Here is a 17,972-nt window from a genome sequence, read left to right as displayed (position 1 = left end):
TTTCATTCTGTTTTCACACAATTTTTTATAAATAAAACAGACTTGTGTTTCCATATATTGTGAATGTGTCTTACACATTTGCAGGTCAGTCAATGTGTGGGATATTTTGTATAGATACGGCAGGCATTTCTGAAGGTTGTAACACAGAGGTTTGGCCTGCCTTGGATCTGAGCTACTCTGAGTAAACGTGCCAGGCCTCAAAGATAATGGGTGGTTTGCACAACAAAAGCAGGAGAATTGAGCTGACGACCTTTGAAAATCTCAGTAGGGGTGAATAACACCTTGGGTTAGTAAATTTAGTGTAAAAAAAAGTAAGAAAAAATAAACAACATCATTTTAAAAAATGTTTGAAACTCAAGAGGTCAGAAATTTCACCAAGCTGTGTTACGGCTATTCTTCCCATCCCATGCAAGGACACCTGGATTGGCTGGAGGACTGTTTACTTAGCCTGATAGGCCGAAGGACACTGTCTCAGCTAAACTATGGACACGCAGACACACACACTTACACTGATAAGCACTCACTCATCCCCTCTCCCTTTCCAACGCCTTCGATGCTTGTGCCCTACTGGGGAAGATAGCAGTCAACTGGACCAGCACAGATGCTGCAGGACCGGATGCGCTGTCTACACCGGCTCTCTCTTACCCTTTACCCGCCCCTGTTGCTTGTCTTGTGTTTCTATGGTGTATTGATAGTCATGTGCTTTTGTGCTGAGGTGTTTTTTCTGTTATCAAACTGTTCTCCCACTAGGAGCTCAGTCTGAGTGGAGTTTTTTTTCTCCTCCTCTTACCTCATGTAGTGTATTTTCGTTGTTTTTTCCTATCAGCCTACCTTTCTGACATGTTAGATTAGATTAGATTAGATTAGATTAGATTAGATAGAACTTTATTAATCCCTCGGGTGGGTTCCTCTGGGAAATTCGATTTCCAAAAAAGCACAGCACCGACAGAAGTTACAGAGTCACAGAATATTATATATATATATATACACACACACACACACACATATATAAATACAGAGACAATATAAATAAAATATACGAAGGGGATAAATAGAATAAATAGGAATAAAAATAAAAATACAAGTGAATTGCACATTTCAAGTATTGAGTCTATTGCACCGTTGACTATTTACAAAAGTATTGCACAAAAGGTATTGCACAGTGAGGTGAAGAGGCACTACAGCTTAGTTGTTCCCTCCTTTGTCCTCCTGTTTCCCCTCCCTCTCCCCTCCAGGGAGGAGTTAAACAGTCTGATGGCGTGTGGGACAAAGGAGTTTTTAAGTCTGTTAGTTCTTGTCTTTGGGAGAAGCAACCTGTCACTGAACAGACTCTTCTGGTTGTTAATGGCCGTGTGCAGAGGATGCCCAGCATTGTCCATAATGTCCATGTCTGCCCAATGTGATGTTTGTGTAAAGTTGGTCAGAAGGTTCCTTTGTAAGTGCGCATGCGCCATTAGCGTGCTGCCTGCTGTAACCCTAATTTCCCTCGGGATGAATAAAGTATTCTGATTCTGATTCTGAAGCTGAGCATTTTTAAAATCAGGGTCACACCTATACTTCTCTATAGCTCGTAAACATGAAGCAAAGACAGCGCTTTGTATGTTGCAGACATTCATCAGCAGCTGCTTAAAACAAATCCTCCGTATCCAGTGGCCAGAGAGGATTACAAACTGTGGACAAGTACAAACCAGAAACCAATAGCAATACAGTTCTGAGAGAAAGTGGTGCTGGATTGGCCACACAATCAGGAAGTCCACCAATAACATCACTACACAGGCCTTGTGCTGGAATCCAAAGGGAAAGAAGAAGAAAGACCCAGAAACACATGGCACAAGGACACACCTATCATAGTGTTGTGTGGTTTGCTAAAAGCTTAGTTTCAAATCGATATATTTTATTTTTAAATTGATCGTTCAGTCCTCATGGGGATTGTTATGTTATCCACAAAAGGTTTAGTGGATGTACTCAGTCATAATGTACAGGGGCGGCTCCAGAATTTTTTCATATGGGTGGCCATATGGGGGCCACTGAAAACATTGAGATGGCACACCAAAAACATAATTTAAAGTTCTTTTTTTTGTTTTATTTTTTTATATGCTGTTGTCAAATATAGGTCACTTGAAAAATGTGGCCAAAAAAAGAAAGAAAAGTACATGCCTAGTTAATTTCCTGTTATTAAATTTGATATTCACTGTAAGTGTGCCTGCAGGTGCAGGGGCGCAGCACAGGCGAAGGAGTGACGACTGCAATTTGGAGGGACAAACAAAGTGACCATATGAATGACAAATATGAATATGGAGGAATAAATAACAAGCTGACGTTTCAACTCATTGTAGGGTGTCTTCCTCTCTCTTGTACTCAATTATTTTCAACATAAGACAGTCCTGACAGGGGCGACACTGGGAGGGCTAGACATTTTGGCTCTTAGAATATTACGTCAGTTTCCTTATTGCAGTCGGTCTTTAAATTCTTCATGTGCCTCTATAAAGTATATTGGAGGTCTGATTAGGACCCAACATGAGTTAGATTTCTTAATACAAAACTGAATCTATCTATTAAAGTTTTGCATACCTATTCTGTGCAACTTTACTTCAGGGTTCCACATGATGCCCAGCTCCTGCCCGGTCCAGATGATGATGCCTTTGGTTTCCTGCTTCAGTGCAAGCTGCTCTCCTTCCTGATTGGTGGAGATTTCCTCCTGTTCCTCTTTAGTCTGTGGAGGATCTGTGTTCTGCTGGTCCAGACTGGAGTTCCTTTCCTGGCTACAGACCTGCGGGTCATCCAGATCCTCATTTTCCTTACAATCATGTTGCTGTGGGAGGTCTTGATGGACAGAACACACAAGAAAAAAGTCACACTGTGAGCAGGTCTCTCAGATATGTGAGCGATATTTAAATATTCTCTCTCATGCAGCGAACAGAGAAGAATTCTGTTTACATGCAGAAAGTCATCATTTATGAGGCGTACAGCTCACTACTCCAACTTGGTCCTTGTGGCCAATAATCCACAGTTTTCATTGTCTCAACATTTTTCTACATTCTGTGTACAGTTCTGGGCTAACATGACTTAAATCTGAAACAGAAAACATGTCTCCAGTGAGGCAGTATCCCAGGCGGTAATGCACGCCATGTGTCTTTGTGACATTTTGTTATAAGTCATATTCATTTCTATATTATGAAATCTGCTTATTACACTTTTACATACCAAATCTGGTCAGCCGTGATCCAGGTTTCCACAACAAATCCAGCTGTTCTCCGGTCCAGACATTAATCCCTTCATCCTCCTGCTTCAGTGCAAGCTGCTCTCCTTCCTGATTGGTGGAGATTTCCTCCTGTTCCTCTTTAGTCTGTAGAGGCTCTGGGTCCTCCTGGTTGAGACTGGAGCTCCTCTCATGGTCACAGAACTGCTGATCATCCAGACCTTCGTGTTCAACAAAAGGACACAAGAAAATAGTGACTAATGTGATGATAAGAAAGCTCAAGAAGGATGAAAACGGTCACCTATTGAGAATTTAGCTTGCGTTTTATGTTGCCACAGAAACATTCACTGATAGTCATTTGTTCACTGGATGATGTTGATAACCTTACAGCTGTCTGGGGTCTGATTTTTAGATGTGACTGCCAGTGATCATCACACACTGTGAATAGAGAGTGATATTATACCCCTTTCGTCAAAAAAAGTGACAGGTTACTTCCGGAGCTCCGGAAGTAATTAAATTATTCATGAGCTCCGGAAGTCCGGAAGTAATTAAATTATTCATGAGCTCCGGAAGTAGGAAGTAATTAAGTAATAAAAATATGATATTCATAAAAATATGATATTCATAAAAATATGATATTCATAAAAATATAATTGATTATTTAGAAAGTTTCTTATATATCAAAATAGCATTCTTTTATTTCTTTAAGCAATTAAATTTTTTTTTTATTTTTTTTTATGCTCAAAAAACGCCATCTGGTGGCGGGTCAGTGTGTGTGGGCACGCGGGGGCGCGCCCGTGTCTCCGGACCATGCTCTCTCGGGCTCCGTGCTCATGTGTTTAAAAATGTATTAAACCATATTAAAATTGTTTAGTTAAACTTGTGCTTTTGTAACGTTCAGTATGGCCACAAACACATGCTGCATGCCTTGGGGGAAAACTTTATTTAGATTTATATGCATTTGTAGATTTAGAATAAAACTCATACTCAGAAAAAACTCGCGATCCCCTAACCCTCCATAGATACATAAGCAGGGAAAACTCCTTAAAAAACCCTCCGCGATTTCTCCAAAACCCTACAATAACTTGTTAGGGTACCCCCTCTATTCCCAAAACCTTATATTCGATAACAGGGAAAATCCTGAAAAAATCCTTAGTCTTTTTTCTCAAATTCAGCGCCCCGCGGCTCCCTTCATGCTCAGCCAAACAAAGCCAAAACTCCTTTTAAAAATTTCTCCGCGATTTCTCCAAAACCCCTAGAATAACTTGTTAGCTACCCCTCTATTCCCAAAAACCTTATATTCGATAACAGGGAAAATCCTTATTCTTTTTTCCTTCAAAAACTTCTCTCTTACTAGCAAGCTCTAAAATTCAACCCACACTCTAAGTTCTACCTCGCTCTTAATCTCCGATCCACAACTTCTTGCAGAGCACAATTTTTTCCTGCTTGTTCGCTCCCCGCTCTGCTCCCTAATGCGCTGCTTACCTCGTTTGAAAATTCCCCCCTTAGACCAACTCCGCCTCACTGCGCCCCGCTGCCAATCACATAACCCTTGCACCGCTCCCTTCGCACCCCGGTTAGCCAATCCGCTCCAGGTCTGATTTTACGATCTCCCGCTGATGTTAAGACTATCTTCGAACCCCCAGAAGACATCTGACTTCAGACGTATCAACAACTGGAACCGCTCAGACTGCTTGCGAGCTCAACAGCCATGAAACCAGGGATCAACAACTACCTTCGCGTGCCCTATGTGCATATCACTCGGTAAGTGTTAATCTTCCTCTCTAACTACATTTTCGCATTTTCCTTTTTACCATTCTGTCAATCCTTTCATCTTCAAAAAAGCCATGCAAATAGGCTCTGTAACACTTGGAATACACTTTTTAAAACATATATAAGCTCCCCTCTAACACTCAGAGCTAAAAAGTGCGTTTGTAAGTTAAACTATAGCAGCGATCATGGCCTCATCAGGTACCTCATTTTTTCTCACTCTTGTTCATATAATGTTTATATTTTTACTGTTTTTTCCCCGTTTGTAAATACTCGATGTTATTTCTTTTCAGACTCTGAGATAAACCTGCTCAACTCCTCTTTTTTTGAGTCTCTCGATCGAATTGGTAGGTTTGGTTCATTCTTGTTCCCCTTCTTAACAGCTAATTGTACAAGAAAAAACAAAACATTTACCCTCTTTTTTCATTTTTATCAAACTTTCTAGATATCTCTGACTTGGACACCTTTATTGGTACGAGTTCCCCGAATTCTTCACCACCAGTGCTTGTGCGATCCACAGGAAAGAATATTCGTCTCTCCACACGGGACAGACAGCATTTGCTCTCTACGCTAGGTCTGGCCCCAGTTCCATTCCCGTCGGAGCTTGTTCTCTCCCGCAACCCTCTGGGAAAAACTTGCGCCTGTCCGCCGGGGACAGGCAAGATTTGCTCTCCGAGCTCACTCCCGATGCTCCGGCCGATCGGAGCCCCAGAAACGCTTCTTATTCTCCGCCATCAGACACACGAAATGCACAGCGCCTGCCTTTGAGACCCAATCACGGTCAGTCTCTCTAGGTTCTCGCTTTTTTCTCATTTCTTTTTTAAAATAAAAACTAACCCTTTTCTATTTAACTTTACTAACTGTTTGTATCTTACCCTCAAATTCTCAGGGCGTCTCAGAAGGAGGAGTAGCAGGACCCGCAGGATCGCAAGGACAACGAGGACAACGCGAACACGCACCCGAAGGCAGCTGGCTTCAATCGCTCTTCGCGCGGTATCTCTGTTCGCTGAATTAGTTCAGCTCATCTTATAAAAACTTTGTTTTTGATTTTTTTTTCATTTTGCTTTTCAAACATACTCTCTTTTGTGGTTTTTTGTTCTTTTAATATATTCCTGTTAAACAATAATAATAAAATAAATGGATAACCAGGAACAAGATATTACAGACCCATTTCTTGCTTTAGAAACAGCGTTAGCTAGGTTAAATGAAAATATACACCATTCTCAGATTACATATTCACAAAACAGTGAGCAACCTGAGGTGATCAATAATAATGATCCTTTAGAATTGCTTAATTTAGCTCTTGCCCGATTAGCACCCAATGAAAGTGCCTTTCAAAATAATTCTTTGAGTTTGGGATTGGATCATGATGAGATCCAAACAGAGTCAGACGCGGTTCATTCACAAATGAGTCTGACACAAAACATCTCCTCTTCTGATCCGTTTTTAGCAATTAATAGAGCTTTAGAAGCTTTGGCCCAAATACAAAATGAGGTTCAAATACCGTCAGAGTTATTGAGTCAAATAAACAGGCTAAATCAAAATCGTTTCATTGATTCTCAAAGCCAGCATTCGCTAGTCTTTTCCCCAGAAAATGCGTGTCCCAACGAACCGCTCAGCCGCAGCCCCCCGATACAGCTGTCAACCACTTTCAATGACTCTAATCCTCATCAATCACTCAGCTCTCCCGCAGACATTGTCTCTGCGAACGAGCCACTTAACCCAGTAAACCATGATCACTCCTTTCAACAAGGGGGTAATCCAGACCAGAGTTGCGCCAGTAATTCAGCACAACCCTCTATAGTTGTTAGAAATAAATTTAATAACGTTGAAATTAGAGAAATTTTGAATTTTCCTCCTCCAAACGATATACCCGACTATGCGCATTATTATCAAGGCGTAATGTCTAGTGCACGTGAAATATTAAACAGGGTTTTCTCTCACGCACGTCCAGGTGATTATATCCAGTTAGAATTGATAGGCCAGCAGTTACAAAATAATGTTTCAGTGATTTTACGTGATAATCATGATTTATCTGAATTTGAAAATTTATTCTTGAGAGCGGTACAGTCAAACTGGTCAGTAATGTGTGATGGCTCGTTGGAGGTTGTAGCTCAGATTGTTACACCCCCAAATGGCAGTGGGAAAAGATTGCTTAAACACATACTCGACAGCGAAATTGTGAAAAAGAAAAGACGTTTTTTATACGTGGTCCATAACCCCTCGAATAAGTTGTGTTTTGCTACAAGTGTTGCCCACCTTCTGCAACCCGATTTTAATGACTATCAAGCACAAACATTAGCTAGAGAAATTCAACAAAAAGCTGGTCTAAATGATCAAACGCCTGTTGGGTTTAATCAAATAATTACATTTGAAAGGTTACTAGGATGTAAAATTATAGTATTTTACCGTAACGAGCATGATCGCACCCTTTGTAAATTTCAGACTAGTACAGTGAATAGCGCAAAAGCCTTGTGTTTATTTTTATTTGACAATCATTACTACGCTATCAAAAATCTTAAAGGATTTTTGGGCACAGCGTATTTGTGTACTCATTGTTACATAGGCTTTAACCATGTGTTATCCCATTTCTGCCCTGCTCGTTGCTCAGTCTGTATGCAGCCTGACTGCAACGATCATTTCCTCTCCCCTATTGTATGTACCGATTGTAATCGCACCTGTAGATCTCGTTATTGTTTTGAGAGCCATAAAAAACTCGTTGAGAGGCGTGAAAGGTCTGCCAGCAACTGTGACCTCTACAGGAAATGTATCAAGTGCTCAAGGCTATATTACTTAGCAGCACATGAAAAACCTCACAAATGCCAAAAGAGAAAATGCCAAATCTGTCGTCAGGAAATCTCTAGTGATCATCAAACACATCAGTGCTATATGCAGGTTTTACAACGCGAAACAAAACATAATAACAAGTTGATTTTTTATGATTTTGAAACTTTTGTTAACGAACACGGTGAGCACAGCCCTTTTCTGGTGTGTACAAAAACATCAGATGGTAAATCTTGGAGCTCTCAGGGCGAGCATTGCGTTGAAAACTTTCTTGCTCATTTTAGACGCCCCCTCTTCAAGGGCTCAATCTTTATCACAATATTCACAGACTATGTACATCATTTCCTGCGCAAAAAACAAGAAGCTTCAGGCTACCCATCAGATGCTGTAACTGAGGAGGCTAAACAGCTTTACATTAAAGACTACCAGGCTAAGCAAGGAATAACTTTAGACCCTGAAAACATAAAACTAAACCCTGCTAAAAGACAAATGGCCAAACTGTGTTTAAACTCTTTTTGGGGAAAATTTGGTCAGAGAAATAATCTCACACAGAGCAAACTGGTGAGTGACCCCGAGGAATTCTTTAACCTCATGTTCTCTCCAAAATACAAAGTGAGCTATTTCTCTTTTGTCAGTGATGATGTGGCTCTTATTCAATGGTGTTATGGTGACCTCTGCACTCCGCTCCCAAACTCCACAGATAACATCTTCATTGCGGCCTTCACTACTTCATATGGGCGTATGAAACTCTACAGTTACTTGGATCAGCTGCAGGAAAGAGCTATTTACTATGACACTGATAGCGTAGTGTATCTCACTAAAGAAAATCAATCTGAACTAGAAACAGGCAGGTATTTAGGCGAGCTAACAAATGAGTTAGACCAGGATGATTTCATTACAGAGTTTGTTGCAGCAGGACCTAAGAGTTATGGTTACATGACCAGAAAAGGTAAAGTTGTTTTGAAAGCAAAAGGAATCACACAAACACATGATGTCTGCGAGAAGGTCAACTTTGAATCTGTAAAGACTCTTGTTGACAATTACATTGATAACTGTGAAGGAGGGTCTACACTTGAGGCCCCTCAGCACAGTATCGTTCGTAATAAATCAGCCTTTTCACTACAAAATTCATCATTTCCCAAAAAATTCCGTGTTGTTTATGACAAGCGTAGATTGCTGCCAGGAGGTCTGACTTTACCCTTTGGTTATTGATTTTTTGTTATTCGTTTTTGTTTGTTTTTTAAAAAATGTTTCAGCCTGCTTTAATCGAGTTTGACCCCAGACTTCATGTGCCATTTTCCTGTATGGTTGTCGGGCCAAGTGGCTCTGGAAAGACCTTTTTTGTGAAATCTGTATTGGAAAACTGTGTACATGTTTTGAACAAGCTTATTGACAATGTTGTGTGGGTTTATACATCCTTTCAACCTCTGTATTCTGAGCTTCAAGAGAAAAATAAAAACATTAAATTCATCGAGGGCATTCCTGAATCATTTCAAGATGAGACCTTGTTTCCCTCACACCAAAGTCATCTCATTGTACTGGACGATGTTATTTTTCAAGCAGCTAATCATCCGGAAGTGGTCCGGATTTTCACTCAATACAGACACCATAAAAATATGAGTGTGATGATTTTGAGCCAGAACGTGTTTTTACAAGGTAAACACAGCAGGACGATCAGTCTGAACAGTACTTACATGGTGTTGTTTAAAAACCCTCGTGATAAATTACAAGTTAATACACTAGCTAGACAAATATACCCAGGACGTGTGCAATACTTTTTGGAAAGTTTTGAAGAAGCTACGAGAGAGCCACATGGATATTTATTGATAGATTTAACCCCCACCTGTCCAGAGCAACTAAGACTGAGAACAGGGATACTACCCTCTGAAAAGCTGTGTGTTTTCTTGCCCAGGAAAAAATAATAGAAACAATGTCTGTAAGATTGAGAAGAAACTTTGCTTTACTGAAAACACTAACCAGAAGTTCCCCTAAAATCCGTAAGGTTATTTTACAACAATGCTCACCCGATTTTATTCAGTCTGTTTGTGAGATTTGTATGAATCTTTTAAAAGGAAATATTCCAGTCACAGAATGTCAGCATAAGAAGCTGAAACGGTATAGAGAGAAAATCAGACAGATGGCCAGCAGACGAGAGGGTGTTAGAAAGAAAAGAAAGTTAATCACTCAAAAGGGGGGTTTCCTGTTACCTTTGCTCACAACGGTTCTACCCATTGTTGCAGATCTGGCAATTGGGGCAATTCGCAAATAAAGATGCAGAAAATGTATCTGATCTCACCTGAGCAGATCAAACGCTTAAATGAAACACATGCAAATGCTTCTCGAGTGAATATCAGAGAGAAGGCGGAGGATGATCTGGATAGTAAAATGAGACAAGTACTGGAGACTCAAGGTCTAGCCCCCAATGAGAAAATTAAAAAGTATAATATGCTTTTACAAAGGTATCTGGTGCTTGAGAGACAGAAATCAGATGAAAGCAGACATATAACACTGAGACTCCCCAGAGAGCATAAAGGGAGTGAGAGTGAGAGATCCGATGAATATCATCAGGAAGAAAGCGCAGAGGGGGGAAAGACGGGAAGTGTGAATAAGGTTTTACACGATGTTTTAACCCACATAAATCCACGTTCAAAGAGAAACACTGAATATCTAATGCGTAGAATATTAGCATCAAAAGGTCACATCGGATGGAGTGAGGAAAAATAGAGCCGTCGTGGTGGGTAAACGGTGGCTTTGATAAACCCAAAGTAGTTTTTAGGGTGCTGAAAATTTCGAAAGATTATTTGAGGATGACCTAAGGGGTAACTACATGTACTATTTACATATGGATACAGGGAGGTCACGTCGACATAGTTGATTTTCTCACGGGGGCTAGACCTTGAGTCTCCAGTACTTGTCTCATTTTACTATCCAGATCATCCTCCGCCTTCTCTCTGATATTCACTCGAGAAGCATTTGCATGTGTTTCATTTAAGCGTTTGATCTGCTCAGGTGAGATCAGATACATTTTCTGCATCTTTATTTGCGAATTGCCCCAATTGCCAGATCTGCAACAATGGGTAGAACCGTTGTGAGCAAAGGTAACAGGAAACCCCCCTTTTGAGTGATTAACTTTCTTTTCTTTCTAACACCCTCTCGTCTGCTGGCCATCTGTCTGATTTTCTCTCTATACCGTTTCAGCTTCTTATGCTGACATTCTGTGACTGGAATATTTCCTTTTAAAAGATTCATACAAATCTCACAAACAGACTGAATAAAATCGGGTGAGCATTGTTGTAAAATAACCTTACGGATTTTAGGGGAACTTCTGGTTAGTGTTTTCAGTAAAGCAAAGTTTCTTCTCAATCTTACAGACATTGTTTCTATTATTTTTTCCTGGGCAAGAAAACACACAGCTTTTCAGAGGGTAGTATCCCTGTTCTCAGTCTTAGTTGCTCTGGACAGGTGGGGGTTAAATCTATCAATAAATATCCATGTGGCTCTCTCGTAGCTTCTTCAAAACTTTCCAAAAAGTATTGCACACGTCCTGGGTATATTTGTCTAGCTAGTGTATTAACTTGTAATTTATCACGAGGGTTTTTAAACAACACCATGTAAGTACTGTTCAGACTGATCGTCCTGCTGTGTTTACCTTGTAAAAACACGTTCTGGCTCAAAATCATCACACTCATATTTTTATGGTGTCTGTATTGAGTGAAAATCCGGACCACTTCCGGATGATTAGCTGCTTGAAAAATAACATCGTCCAGTACAATGAGATGACTTTGGTGTGAGGGAAACAAGGTCTCATCTTGAAATGATTCAGGAATGCCCTCGATGAATTTAATGTTTTTATTTTTCTCTTGAAGCTCAGAATACAGAGGTTGAAAGGATGTATAAACCCACACAACATTGTCAATAAGCTTGTTCAAAACATGTACACAGTTTTCCAATACAGATTTCACAAAAAAGGTCTTTCCAGAGCCACTTGGCCCGACAACCATACAGGAAAATGGCACATGAAGTCTGGGGTCAAACTCGATTAAAGCAGGCTGAAACATTTTTTAAAAAACAAACAAAAACGAATAACAAAAAATCAATAACCAAAGGGTAAAGTCAGACCTCCTGGCAGCAATCTACGCTTGTCATAAACAACACGGAATTTTTTGGGAAATGATGAATTTTGTAGTGAAAAGGCTGATTTATTACGAACGATACTGTGCTGAGGGGCCTCAAGTGTAGACCCTCCTTCACAGTTATCAATGTAATTGTCAACAAGAGTCTTTACAGATTCAAAGTTGACCTTCTCGCAGACATCATGTGTTTGTGTGATTCCTTTTGCTTTCAAAACAACTTTACCTTTTCTGGTCATGTAACCATAACTCTTAGGTCCTGCTGCAACAAACTCTGTAATGAAATCATCCTGGTCTAACTCATTTGTTAGCTCGCCTAAATACCTGCCTGTTTCTAGTTCAGATTGATTTTCTTTAGTGAGATACACTACGCTATCAGTGTCATAGTAAATAGCTCTTTCCTGCAGCTGATCCAAGTAACTGTAGAGTTTCATACGCCCATATGAAGTAGTGAAGGCCGCAATGAAGATGTTATCTGTGGAGTTTGGGAGCGGAGTGCAGAGGTCACCATAACACCATTGAATAAGAGCCACATCATCACTGACAAAAGAGAAATAGCTCACTTTGTATTTTGGAGAGAACATGAGGTTAAAGAATTCCTCGGGGTCACTCACCAGTTTGCTCTGTGTGAGATTATTTCTCTGACCAAATTTTCCCCAAAAAGAGTTTAAACACAGTTTGGCCATTTGTCTTTTAGCAGGGTTTAGTTTTATGTTTTCAGGGTCTAAAGTTATTCCTTGCTTAGCCTGGTAGTCTTTAATGTAAAGCTGTTTAGCCTCCTCAGTTACAGCATCTGATGGGTAGCCTGAAGCTTCTTGTTTTTTGCGCAGGAAATGATGTACATAGTCTGTGAATATTGTGATAAAGATTGAGCCCTTGAAGAGGGGGCGTCTAAAATGAGCAAGAAAGTTTTCAACGCAATGCTCGCCCTGAGAGCTCCAAGATTTACCATCTGATGTTTTTGTACACACCAGAAAAGGGCTGTGCTCACCGTGTTCGTTAACAAAAGTTTCAAAATCATAAAAAATCAACTTGTTATTATGTTTTGTTTCGCGTTGTAAAACCTGCATATAGCACTGATGTGTTTGATGATCACTAGAGATTTCCTGACGACAGATTTGGCATTTTCTCTTTTGGCATTTGTGAGGTTTTTCATGTGCTGCTAAGTAATATAGCCTTGAGCACTTGATACATTTCCTGTAGAGGTCACAGTTGCTGGCAGACCTTTCACGCCTCTCAACGAGTTTTTTATGGCTCTCAAAACAATAACGAGATCTACAGGTGCGATTACAATCGGTACATACAATAGGGGAGAGGAAATGATCGTTGCAGTCAGGCTGCATACAGACTGAGCAACGAGCAGGGCAGAAATGGGATAACACATGGTTAAAGCCTATGTAACAATGAGTACACAAATACGCTGTGCCCAAAAATCCTTTAAGATTTTTGATAGCGTAGTAATGATTGTCAAATAAAAATAAACACAAGGCTTTTGCGCTATTCACTGTACTAGTCTGAAATTTACAAAGGGTGCGATCATGCTCGTTACGGTAAAATACTATAATTTTACATCCTAGTAACCTTTCAAATGTAATTATTTGATTAAACCCAACAGGCGTTTGATCATTTAGACCAGCTTTTTGTTGAATTTCTCTAGCTAATGTTTGTGCTTGATAGTCATTAAAATCGGGTTGCAGAAGGTGGGCAACACTTGTAGCAAAACACAACTTATTCGAGGGGTTATGGACCACGTATAAAAAACGTCTTTTCTTTTTCACAATTTCGCTGTCGAGTATGTGTTTAAGCAATCTTTTCCCACTGCCATTTGGGGGTGTAACAATCTGAGCTACAACCTCCAACGAGCCATCACACATTACTGACCAGTTTGACTGTACCGCTCTCAAGAATAAATTTTCAAATTCAGATAAATCATGATTATCACGTAAAATCACTGAAACATTATTTTGTAACTGCTGGCCTATCAATTCTAACTGGATATAATCACCTGGACGTGCGTGAGAGAAAACCCTGTTTAATATTTCACGTGCACTAGACATTACGCCTTGATAATAATGCGCATAGTCGGGTATATCGTTTGGAGGAGGAAAATTCAAAATTTCTCTAATTTCAACGTTATTAAATTTATTTCTAACAACTATAGAGGGTTGTGCTGAATTACTGGCGCAACTCTGGTCTGGATTACCCCCTTGTTGAAAGGAGTGATCATGGTTTACTGGGTTAAGTGGCTCGTTCGCAGAGACAATGTCTGCGGGAGAGCTGAGTGATTGATGAGGATTAGAGTCATTGAAAGTGGTTGACAGCTGTATCGGGGGGCTGCGGCTGAGCGGTTCGTTGGGACACGCATTTTCTGGGGAAAAGACTAGCGAATGCTGGCTTTGAGAATCAATGAAACGATTTTGATTTAGCCTGTTTATTTGACTCAATAACTCTGACGGTATTTGAACCTCATTTTGTATTTGGGCCAAAGCTTCTAAAGCTCTATTAATTGCTAAAAACGGATCAGAAGAGGAGATGTTTTGTGTCAGACTCATTTGTGAATGAACCGCGTCTGACTCTGTTTGGATCTCATCATGATCCAATCCCAAACTCAAAGAATTATTTTGAAAGGCACTTTCATTGGGTGCTAATCGGGCAAGAGCTAAATTAAGCAATTCTAAAGGATCATTATTATTGATCACCTCAGGTTGCTCACTGTTTTGTGAATATGTAATCTGAGAATGGTGTATATTTTCATTTAACCTAGCTAACGCTGTTTCTAAAGCAAGAAATGGGTCTGTAATATCTTGTTCCTGGTTATCCATTTATTTTATTATTATTGTTTAACAGGAATATATTAAAAGAACAAAAAACCACAAAAGAGAGTATGTTTGAAAAGCAAAATGAAAAAAAAATCAAAAACAAAGTTTTTATAAGATGAGCTGAACTAATTCAGCGAACAGAGATACCGCGCGAAGAGCGATTGAAGCCAGCTGCCTTCGGGTGCGTGTTCGCGTTGTCCTCGTTGTCCTTGCGATCCTGCGGGTCCTGCTACTCCTCCTTCTGAGACGCCCTGAGAATTTGAGGGTAAGATACAAACAGTTAGTAAAGTTAAATAGAAAAGGGTTAGTTTTTATTTTAAAAAAGAAATGAGAAAAAAGCGAGAACCTAGAGAGACTGACCGTGATTGGGTCTCAAAGGCAGGCGCTGTGCATTTCGTGTGTCTGATGGCGGAGAATAAGAAGCGTTTCTGGGGCTCCGATCGGCCGGAGCATCGGGAGTGAGCTCGGAGAGCAAATCTTGCCTGTCCCCGGCGGACAGGCGCAAGTTTTTCCCAGAGGGTTGCGGGAGAGAACAAGCTCCGACGGGAATGGAACTGGGGCCAGACCTAGCGTAGAGAGCAAATGCTGTCTGTCCCGTGTGGAGAGACGAATATTCTTTCCTGTGGATCGCACAAGCACTGGTGGTGAAGAATTCGGGGAACTCGTACCAATAAAGGTGTCCAAGTCAGAGATATCTAGAAAGTTTGATAAAAATGAAAAAAGAGGGTAAATGTTTTGTTTTTTCTTGTACAATTAGCTGTTAAGAAGGGGAACAAGAATGAACCAAACCTACCAATTCGATCGAGAGACTCAAAAAAAGAGGAGTTGAGCAGGTTTATCTCAGAGTCTGAAAAGAAATAACATCGAGTATTTACAAACGGGGAAAAAACAGTAAAAATATAAACATTATATGAACAAGAGTGAGAAAAAATGAGGTACCTGATGAGGCCATGATCGCTGCTATAGTTTAACTTACAAACGCACTTTTTAGCTCTGAGTGTTAGAGGGGAGCTTATATATGTTTTAAAAAGTGTATTCCAAGTGTTACAGAGCCTATTTGCATGGCTTTTTTGAAGATGAAAGGATTGACAGAATGGTAAAAAGGAAAATGCGAAAATGTAGTTAGAGAGGAAGATTAACACTTACCGAGTGATATGCACATAGGGCACGCGAAGGTAGTTGTTGATCCCTGGTTTCATGGCTGTTGAGCTCGCAAGCAGTCTGAGCGGTTCCAGTTGTTGATACGTCTGAAGTCAGATGTCTTCTGGGGGTTCGAAGATAGTCTTAACATCAGCGGGAGATCGTAAAATCAGACCTGGAGCGGATTGGCTAACCGGGGTGCGAAGGGAGCGGTGCAAGGGTTATGTGATTGGCAGCGGGGCGCAGTGAGGCGGAGTTGGTCTAAGGGGGGAATTTTCAAACGAGGTAAGCAGCGCATTAGGGAGCAGAGCGGGGAGCGAACAAGCAGGAAAAAATTGTGCTCTGCAAGAAGTTGTGGATCGGAGATTAAGAGCGAGGTAGAACTTAGAGTGTGGGTTGAATTTTAGAGCTTGCTAGTAAGAGAGAAGTTTTTGAAGGAAAAAAGAATAAGGATTTTCCCTGTTATCGAATATAAGGTTTTTGGGAATAGAGGGGTAGCTAACAAGTTATTCTAGGGGTTTTGGAGAAATCGCGGAGAAATTTTTAAAAGGAGTTTTGGCTTTGTTTGGCTGAGCATGAAGGGAGCCGCGGGGCGCTGAATTTGAGAAAAAAGACTAAGGATTTTTTCAGGATTTTCCCTGTTATCGAATATAAGGTTTTGGGAATAGAGGGGGTACCCTAACAAGTTATTGTAGGGTTTTGGAGAAATCGCGGAGGGTTTTTTAAGGAGTTTTCCCTGCTTATGTATCTATGGAGGGTTAGGGGATCGCGAGTTTTTTCTGAGTATGAGTTTTATTCTAAATCTACAAATGCATATAAATCTAAATAAAGTTTTCCCCCAAGGCATGCAGCATGTGTTTGTGGCCATACTGAACGTTACAAAAGCACAAGTTTAACTAAACAATTTTAATATGGTTTAATACATTTTTAAACACATGAGCACGGAGCCCGAGAGAGCATGGTCCGGAGACACGGGCGCGCCCCCGCGTGCCCACACACACTGACCCGCCACCAGATGGCGTTTTTTGAGCATAAAAAAAAATAAAAAAAAAATTTAATTGCTTAAAGAAATAAAAGAATGCTATTTTGATATATAAGAAACTTTCTAAATAATCAATTATATTTTTATGAATATCATATTTTTATGAATATCATATTTTTATGAATATCATATTTTTATTACTTAATTACTTCCTACTTCCGGAGCTCATGAATAATTTAATTACTTCCGGACTTCCGGAGCTCATGAATAATTTAATTACTTCCGGAGCTCCGGAAGTAACCTGTCACTTTTTTTGACGAAAGGGGTATAATATCACTCTCTATTCACAGTGTGTGATGATCACTGGCAGTCACATCTAAAAATCAGACCCCAGACAGCTGTAAGGTTATCAACATCATCCAGTGAACAAATGACTATCAGTGAATGTTTCTGTGGCAACATAAAACGCAAGCTAAATTCTCAATAGGTGACCGTTTTCATCCTTCTTGAGCTTTCTTATCATCACATTAGTCACTATTTTCTTGTGTCCTTTTGTTGAACACGAAGGTCTGGATGATCAGCAGTTCTGTGACCATGAGAGGAGCTCCAGTCTCAACCAGGAGGACCCAGAGCCTCTACAGACTAAAGAGGAACAGGAGGAAATCTCCACCAATCAGGAAGGAGAGCAGCTTGCACTGAAGCAGGAGGATGAAGGGATTAATGTCTGGACCGGAGAACAGCTGGATTTGTTGTGGAAACCTGGATCACGGCTGACCAGATTTGGTATGTAAAAGTGTAATAAGCAGATTTCATAATATAGAAATGAATATGACTTATAACAAAATGTCACAAAGACACATGGCGTGCATTACCGCCTGGGATACTGCCTCACTGGAGACATGTTTTCTGTTTCAGATTTAAGTCATGTTAGCCCAGAACTGTACACAGAATGTAGAAAAATGTTGAGACAATGAAAACTGTGGATTATTGGCCACAAGGACCAAGTTGGAGTAGTGAGCTGTACGCCTCATAAATGATGACTTTCTGCATGTAAACAGAATTCTTCTCTGTTCGCTGCATGAGAGAGAATATTTAAATATCGCTCACATATCTGAGAGACCTGCTCACAGTGTGACTTTTTTCTTGTG

At 40.3% G+C, this 17,972-nt stretch overlaps 1 long non-coding RNA gene across 1 annotated transcript; it reads right to left on the bottom strand.

Moving 5' to 3' along the window:
• Positions 1 to 10,747: 10,747 nt before the first annotated feature.
• On the bottom strand, positions 10,748 to 17,972 carry LOC309697345. Its single transcript, XR_014273803.1, has 3 exons — positions 15,496 to 17,972; positions 15,063 to 15,397; positions 10,748 to 14,953 (listed from the first exon to the last, which is right to left on the bottom strand). It is a non-coding gene; the product is annotated as an uncharacterized lncRNA (long non-coding RNA).

Source organism: Aulonocara stuartgranti (assembly GCF_965226115.1).
Source record: "Aulonocara stuartgranti genome assembly, chromosome: 20".
NCBI lineage: Eukaryota > Metazoa > Chordata > Actinopteri > Cichliformes > Cichlidae > Aulonocara > Aulonocara stuartgranti.
This window is presented reverse-complemented; position numbering and strand designations above follow the sequence as displayed.